This window comes from Gossypium arboreum, chromosome 5 (genome assembly GCF_025698485.1).
Source record: "Gossypium arboreum isolate Shixiya-1 chromosome 5, ASM2569848v2, whole genome shotgun sequence".
NCBI classification, from domain to species: domain Eukaryota; kingdom Viridiplantae; phylum Streptophyta; class Magnoliopsida; order Malvales; family Malvaceae; genus Gossypium; species Gossypium arboreum.
Window position 1 is genome coordinate 32,451,474 of NC_069074.1, and position 9,058 is coordinate 32,460,531.

The following is a 9,058-nucleotide window of genomic DNA, read 5'->3' on the forward strand; positions in this document are numbered from 1 at the left end:
GGTATTCGAGCAGAGAGCGAGGTTCTCAACGCACTAATCCAAGACCTTCTACTCCATCAGTGACCAGTGTTGGTAGCGTTGGCACTCCTAAGCCGAGATTCCAGTATTGTAATAAAGCTCATTTTGGTGAATGTCGATTAAAGAGCGGGGCTTGTTACCGATGTGGTTCTTTTGACCATTTCCTCAGAGATTGTCCAGAAAGAGGTGAAAAAGAAGCTGAACAAATATCAAAGCCGAGTAATCTAGTTTCGAGGGGCAGACCACCTTGACCATCCGGTAATGTCAGTGGTAGTCGATGAGCTACAAAAGATACTATGGGTAGGCCTGAGGTACGAGCACCTACTAGGACATATGCCATTCGTGCCAGAGAAGATGTTTCAGCACCCGATGTTATTACTGGTACATTTTCTTTACTTGATACTGATATTACTGCATTGATTGATCCTGGTTCTACACATTCATATATATGTGTTAAACTTGCAATTGTTAAAATTTATCTGTTGAACCTCTTGAATTTGTGGTTAAAGTCTCGAACCCCCAGGCGGTCGTGTTAGTGGATAAAATTTGTAAAATTGTCCACCGATGGTAAGAGGTTATTGTTCCCGGTGATTTGATGTTACCGCCATTTGATGAATTTGACGTGATATTGGGTATGGATTGGTTAACCCAACATGATGCGGTAGTAAATTGTAAACAAAAATATATTGTGCTAAAATGTCGAATGGTGAGTTGCTCCAGTTAAATCGATCGATGACGGAGGGTTATCGATATGATTTCGATAATGGCGACGAGGTATGTCAAAAGGGTATGATGCTTACTTGGCTTATGTACTCGACACCAAGGTATCTCGAGTCAAAGATACTGAAGCGTTCAATGGTATGTGAATTTTCCGATGTGTTTCGGAAGAATTACCAGATTGCCACCAGAAAGAGAAGTGGAATTTTCTATAGATTTGATTCCGGGAACTACTCCGATCTCCATAGCTCTATACCGGATGGCTCCTATAGAATTAAAAGAGTTTAAGACACAGTTCCAAGAGCTTGTTGATAGGGGTTTTGTCTGACCGAGTCATTCACCTTGGGGTGTTCCGGTTCTGTTTGTGAAAAAGAAAGATGGGTCTTTGAGATTGTGTATCGACTACCGGCAGCTTAATAAAGTAACCATAAAGAATAAGTACCCGTTACCCCAGATTGATGATTTATTTGATCAGCTGAAAGGTGCTACTATGTTTTCAAAGATTGATCTTCGATCAGGTTATTATCAGTTACGGGTAAAGGAGTCAGATGTGCCAAAAACAACCTTTAGAACCAGGTACGGGCATTATGAGTTTCTAGTTATGCCGTTTGGGCTAACTAATGCACCTGCAGTATTCATGGATTTGATAAACCGGATATTCAGACCGTACTTAGACAGATTTGTAGTAGTATTCATTGATGATATTTTGCTTTATTCTCGGGATGAAGAAGAACATGTAGAACATTTGAGAATTGTGTTGCAAATTCTACGAGAGAAGCAGTTGTATGCTAAATTCAGTAAATGTGAATTTTGGCTTCGAGAAGTGGGTTTTCTTGGACTCATTGTATCTGGTGAAGGCATCAGGGTAGATCCAAGTAAAATCTCAGCTATTGTCAATTGGAGTCCACCGAAGAATGTATCTGAAGTTAGAAGTTTCTTGGGTTTAGCTGGTTATTATCGGAGATTTGTACAGGGATTCTCTATGATAGCTTCTCCAATGACTCGATTATTGCAGAAAGATGTAAAGTTCGAGTGGACTGATGAATGTCAACAAAGTTTCAACTGATTGAAAGACCTATTAACGAAAGCACCTGTATTAGTGCAGCCTGAACCGGGTAAGGAATTTGTTATTTACAGTGATGCCTCATTAAATGGTTTAGGTTGTATTTTGATGCAAGAAGGTAAAGTAATAGCCTATGCTTCAAGACAACTTAAACCACATGAAAGAAATTACCCAGTACATGATCTTGAATTAGCTGCTATTGTATTTATTTGAAGATATGGCGGCATTACTTGTACGGTGAGAAATGTCATATTTATACTTGATCATAAAAGCTTGAAATATTTGATGACACGAAAGATTTGAATTTGAGACAAGCAGTGGCTTGGCGATAAAGGACTATGATTTGATTATTGATTACCATCCGGGTAAGGCTAATGTTATAGCCGATGCTTTGAGCCGAAATCTCTCATTTGCTTTACGAGCTATGAATACCGATTATTATTGATGATGATGGTTCAATCCTAGCTGAATTGAGAGCTAAACCGACATTTTTACAGCAAATATGTGAAGCTCAGAAGAATGATGAGAAGTTATAGGTTAAACGGGCACAGTGTGAGTTAGGTAATGATTCTGAATTTCAGATTGGTTCTGATGATTGTTTATTATTCAGAGATAGGGTATGTGTACCTCAGAATTTAGAGCTCATCTGTAAGATTCTACATAAGGCCCACAGTAGTACTATGTCGTACATCCGGGAGTAATAAAATGTATAATGATCTGAAAAAGATGTCTTGGTGGTCGGGAATGAAACGTGATATCTCCGAGTTTGTATCAAGGTGTTTAATATGTCAACAAGTTAAAGTGAACATCGGTACCTTCGTGGTTACTTGACCAATTACTATACCGAATGGAAATGGGAAAGAATCACTATGGATTTTGTATCGGGGCTACCTTTGTCTCGAGGAAAAAAGATGCTATTTGGGTGATTGTTGATCGATTAACAAAGTCAGCTCACTTTATTCGGTACGTATGGATTATTCTTTAGATAAACTAGCTGAACTGTACATATCTGAGATTGTCAGGTTACATGGAGTGCCTGTCTCCATTATATCAGATAGAGATCCCCGATTTACGTCTCGTTTCTGGGACAAATTGCAAGAAGCCTTGGGTACTCAGTTGTATTTCAGCACTGCATTTCATCCTCAGACAGATGGTCAATCTGAGCGTGTAATTCAAGTATTGGAAGATATGCTCCGATGTTGTATACTAGAGTTTGAAGGTAATTGGGAGAGGTATCTACCTTTGATTGAATTTGCTTACAATAACAATTATCAGTCTAGTATTAAAATGGCTCCGTATGAAGCTTTGTATGGTAGAAAATGTAGAACACCGTTATATTGGACAGAGCTCAGTGAAAGGAAGATACATGGGGTTGATTTGATCCGGAAGCGAGAAGAAAAGTAAAGGTTATTCGAGATAGTCTAAAAGCGACTTCGATCGTCAAAAATCATATGCCGACCTTAAGCGAAAAGAGATTGAATTTCAAGTCGGTGACAAGGTATTTCTGAAAGTGTCTCCTTGAAAGAAAGTTTTTCGATTCGGTCGAAAGGGTAAATTGAGTCCAAGATTTATCGGGCCCTATGAAATCATAGAAAGAATTGGACCGGTCACTTATCAATTGGCATTACCACCGGAACTTGATAGAATCCATAATGTTTTTCATGTATCTATGTTACGACGATATCGATCAGATCCTTCACATGTTATTTCTCCGATAGAAGTAGAGATTCAACCGGATATGACTTACAGTGAAGAACCGGTCAAGATATTGGCACGGGAGACAAAAGAGCTTAGAAATAAAAAGATGAATTTGGTGAAAGTATTGTGGCAAAAGCACAGGATTGAGGAAGCAACATGGGAACCGGAGGAGGCAATGAGGAAACAATACCCAAATCTCTTTACTGGTAAGATTTTTGAGGACGAAAATCCATAAATGGGGGAGAGTTGTAATGGCCTAAATTCAAAATTATCGGAACAATGGTTTCGTAACCATAGATCCGATTTAAAGAGAAATTTATTTCAATATTTTTGCATGAAAATTGATATGATAGGAAAATTGTATGAAAATATTGATAGAAAAATTTTACCGATTTAGTGACTAGATAGAAAAAGAAATTATTGAAGAAATTGGGTAAAAACAAGGTATCGAGACCTCTATCTCGTAAAACCGAGTCAAAAATAATTTTATAAATATTTATAAAATGTTATTAATGTGGTATTAAAATTTTGTTAGGAAATTTTAATGTTTGGGTAGTCAATTAAATGAAAAGGACTAAATTGTAATAGGTGTAAAAGTTGCTAGAGTGATTAAATAGCTTAAGAGTCTAATGAGAAAGGATTTAAAAGGCAATTAGACCCAAAAGTTATTTGGGCTGGACGGCAAGGGTATGAAATCAGCAGAAAAATTGATAAATTAAGGGTAAAATTGGAATATTGCAAAATTAACTAAATAAAACTAGGACTAAATAGGAAATATCTAGATTTCTCTTCATTTCTCTTCAATTCCAGCAGCTAAAAATGCCATAGGAGGGTTCTCTAAGCTGGTATTTCATAATTTTTGCACCAAGTTAGTTAATCCTTGCCTTTTTCTTGTAATTTTTGTGTTTCTAAGACTTTTACAACTAGGTCCTACTATTAAATTCATTAGTTTTTGATTTCATGGATGAAATTGAAAGTCACCATGGTTGAGTTCTGTAAGTTTATGATGAAATAGAATGAAATTAAAGCTTTAATTTGTCTATGAGATGATTTTATTAGGCAATTTCAATGGAAATTGATTTTTAGGACCTATTTTTGTGAAAATGTTTGGAATTAAAGTCTATTGCTGAAATTCTGATTCCTAAAGGTTGTAAACTAGTTTAAGGTGATAGAATAAAATGTTAATTGAGAAAAATCAGCTCAATTGAGAGGCTAATTGAGTAGGGACGAAATTATCATTTATTAAAAGCTTAGGGGAAAAATGGTAATAAACAGCTTGCACTAAAACAGTTTGGACAGCAGCAGTAGACTAACTTTGAAAAATCACTAACAATTGTAGGAATGGAATTAGATGATGAAAAAAATATGGAATTAAATCTTATTGAGTCTAGTTTCTCATAGAAGAAATATTGTAAGCAATGGATTTGTAAATTTTGAGATATAATGAATTTTTTGAGACAAGGTCAGAATGAATTCGGGTTCCCCTATTCTGACTTTGAAAAATTATAAAAAATTGAATAAAAATAATTAGAGACTTAAATTTATATGTATAGAATTATGATTGAGTCTATTTTAATAGAAATAAACTAGAACATCATTTGAATTTTGTATAAAGAGATAATTTATTTTTAGTGAAGAAGGGTCAGAACTATTAGACAACAGAACAGGGGTGACTTTGAAGAATAAACTGTACTGATTGGCTAAACCAAAAATTCTGAAAATTTTATGCTAAAAATATATATGAGTCTAGTTTCAGGGAAAATTAACGGATCTTAATTTGGAGTTCGTTTGCTCAAGTTATAAATAATTTAGTAACTATGACTCAAGTAGACAGCTTTGAATGAATTATAAATAATAGTTGAATTATAGAGAATGTTGCATATGAACATGAAATGTATTAAATTGATAATTAAATTTATTTATTTAGATCCAGAAGATTCAAATACGAAGCTAGATCGAGGAAAGGAAAAAGTTCAGGATTAGTAGATTTTTACTGTTTACAAACAAGTATCAAGGTAAGTTCGTGTAACTTGAATTATATTCTTAAATGCTTGAGATTGTATGTTATTGATGTGAATATGATTTGAGTGTTCATTGTATGAAAATTAATGAAACATTGATATATTTGATAAAATGGGAAGAAATCTCGGTTGAATGAAAGGAAAATTAGATGGATCTCTGAAAAGGAATTGACGGTAAAAAGGATCTAGCCCGGACGAGTGATCCTATCCTGATATAGCCCTCCCGAAGAATATGTGTAAAATGGATTTAGCCCGGACGGGTAATCCGAATTAGGGTCTGAATTTAGCCTGGACTGGTAATTCAGATCCAAGCTCATTAGAGTAATTGTCGTTGCGAGGATTTAGCTCGGGGTGGTAATCCCGACAATACTCTATGAGTTTATATTACAAGGGATTTAGCCTGGACTGGTAATCCTGCTATAAGGATGAAGTTCGCGGGAGTGTTCTCTCTGAAATGGAAATGTGCACACATGAATATGAATTGACGGACCTGGATTTGTACACTAAAAGTGTACATCTGAAAATCCATCAAAAATTTTGAGAAATTTAACGGGATAAATATGGAAAAATAATAATGGAAATCATGGTATTGATGAGCTCATCAATCATGGTATATATTATTGATACATGGAAATTATTGTACTAACTTGAATGTTGAGTTTGTGCATGTTAGGGTAATAATGCATTGAATGGATATATGGATGTTTATTGTATTGTATTGAAAATATTAGGTAAGTATAATTCTTGTTACATGAGCTTACTAAGCACAAAGTGCTTACCCGCTTCCTTTTCCCTGTTTTGTAGTGTTAAGAGCTCGGAGGTCGGATTTGGTCGGAGACACATCACACTGTCAACCTCAGGATTTCGGTATATAAAGAAACTTTATTTTGGAAATCAATGGCATGTATAAGCTAACAAAGTAAATGTTAACGTGAAATGAATGTAAAGTTAGCCATTAGTATGGTTAACAAACCTGGTTATAGTTATGTGATGACGTTATCTTATATAAATGCATGAATCTATCATGAAAATATGTTGAATTGATTTGGTTGATGTGGATTGGTCTCGATTTAATATTACAGGGAAGGTTAGATATTTATAAAAGGGCTATATTGAATATAAAAAAAAAATTCATTCGTAAACTCCGGTAATGCCTCGTACCCTATTCCGACAATGAATACGGGTAGGGGTATTACATTCCGGGCTAAAGTCCCGCAGGCTTCATGCTGGAAATGTATCAGGGCTAAAGTCCCGCAGGCTTCGTGTTGGAAATGTATCCGGGCTAAAGTTTCGCAGGCTTTGTGCTGGTAATATAATTTCGGGTTTTATACCTAGCAGGCCAAGTGCCGATGAATTTGATAAAAGTATACAATTACAAGATCCTACACTAAGATGACAAATTGAAAGTGTATTACATATTAAGTTGGCCAGGTATGTATCATGTACTCGTATGCGATTTTGATTTGAATTAAATTATAAATGTATAAAGTGATGCATCTGTGAATAAGTGTTATGATTATAAATGTGATCGTGATACATTCGGTAAATGTGTGAAGTTATGTGAAGTGATTCTATGTTTATATTCAAATATAAACACTTGGTCCTTGTGGAAAGGTTTGTGGAAGTATATGATTTTATTTTTAGGTGATTACGATCATGGAAAATTAAATGTAAATATGATATTATATTTTATTCGTTTCAATTGAACTAAAGTTGATAGTGAAGCATTTTTAATGCCTATGTTATATGAGTTCGATCTTGAATAACATGATATACATGTTTAAATAATTTGAATGCAAGGAATTTGTGAAAGAGCAAACTTGTAATAAATCTGCTTGGGACAGCAACAGTAGCGTGATTTTGGAAAATAACCGTAAATTGTGGAAATTGAATTAGAAGATGAATAAATTATGTAATTAAAGCTTAATGAGTCTAGTTTTTTTATAAAAGAAACCGTGTAAGCAAAAGAATTGTAGATAATGAGATATTTGAAGTGGCGTGAGATAGAGTCAAAATGACTTCGAAATCCCCTGTTCTATTTTTAGAAAATCATTTTAAATTGTACAATGATGATTATAAGATAAAATTTATATTTTTAGACTCCTTAATGAGTCTAGTTTCAAGTGAAATAAACAAGAACATATTTTGAATTCTGTACAATGAGAAATCTGATTTATAGTGAAGAATGGTCAGATTAGTCAAACAGTGAAACAGGGGAAAATTTAAGAAAAATCTGGTATTGATTGGTCAAACAAAAAATTCTGAAAATTTTAGGGATATAAAATATATGAGTCTATTTTCAGGGAAAATTAACGACACATGATTTGGAGTTTTGTAGCTCCAGTTATAAATAATTTAGTGGCTGCTGCTCAGAAAGACAGCTTGTAGTGATTATGTGATTATGTTGTGAACATTGAATAAACTTGGTCAGATGTATGTAGTCCATGTGAAAATGAGACGTGATAAATAACAGATAAATATATGCTATATGTGCTTGACATGTGACCTTGTGGTTCCATGAATCAAACATGGAAAAATATGACATGTTTTGGTTCGTATGTAATGGATATGTGCAAGTTTTGTTCATACGAGTGAATTGACAGTTATCACACGAATTTAAAATCATAGTCATAAGTTATTTGTAAATATAAATAAGTGAAGCTACTTAATAAGGTTATATGAACTTAAGAGTACTATGAATGTATATGTAATTGAGATTATTTTTTTTCAATTCGGATTAGTGATATGGAATTTCCATAATCATTGAAATGATTTATTTGCTTAAGGCTTACTAAGTTTTCAAAGCTTACCCTGTGTGTTTTTCCTATGTCTATAGGGCTTTAGAGAAATTGCTTGGGTTGGAAGTCGAGGAGATTTCATCACACTATCGAGTTATCGTGTGAGTAGATAAAGTTTGTATATCATTAAGGTTTAAGGCATGTATAGAATAGACTAATAGTGGAAGGATATTTTGGTTAACGTATTTAAGCCATGTGAATATGGCATCTTTTAGATGTTTAACTTTATAAGTTTGAAATTCGATCTTTGGTTGTGTCTAGCATTTATTTAAATAAATAATCTTTATTTCAAGAGAATGTTCAAAATTTTACTGTTAAGATCTGTTTTCTAATTTCCGGTAACGCCTTGTCCTATTCCGGCGACGGTTACGGAATAGGGGTGTTACATGAGTACATGGCGCTTACTGAGGCTTGTAAAGAAGCTATTTGGTTGAAGGGACTCTTTAGTGAACTCAATGAAGACCTTCAAATTAGTACAGTATTTTGTGAAAGTCAGAATGCAATCTTCCTTACAAAAGATCAAATGTTTCATGAAAGAACAAAACACATTGATGTTCGGTATCATTTTGTTCGTGATATTATTGCTCGTGGTGATATTGTTGTGAGCAAAATTAGTACTCATGAAAATCCTCTAGATATGATGACTAAGTCACTTCCTATAACCAAGTTTGAGCATTGCTTAGTCTTGGTTGGTGTTTATTGTTGAAGTTAAACCCTTAAGGGGTTTATGGAAGAGGTGGAGA

General features: G+C 34.3%; 1 long non-coding RNA gene across 1 annotated transcript; it reads left to right on the forward strand.

Moving 5' to 3' along the window:
* Positions 1-356: 356 nt before the first annotated feature.
* Positions 357-6,548, forward strand: LOC128292777 (uncharacterized). Its single transcript, XR_008282689.1, has 3 exons — positions 357-399; positions 5,424-5,511; positions 6,322-6,548. It is a non-coding gene; the product is annotated as an uncharacterized LOC128292777 (long non-coding RNA).
* The last annotated feature ends 2,510 nt before the right edge of the window (positions 6,549-9,058 follow it).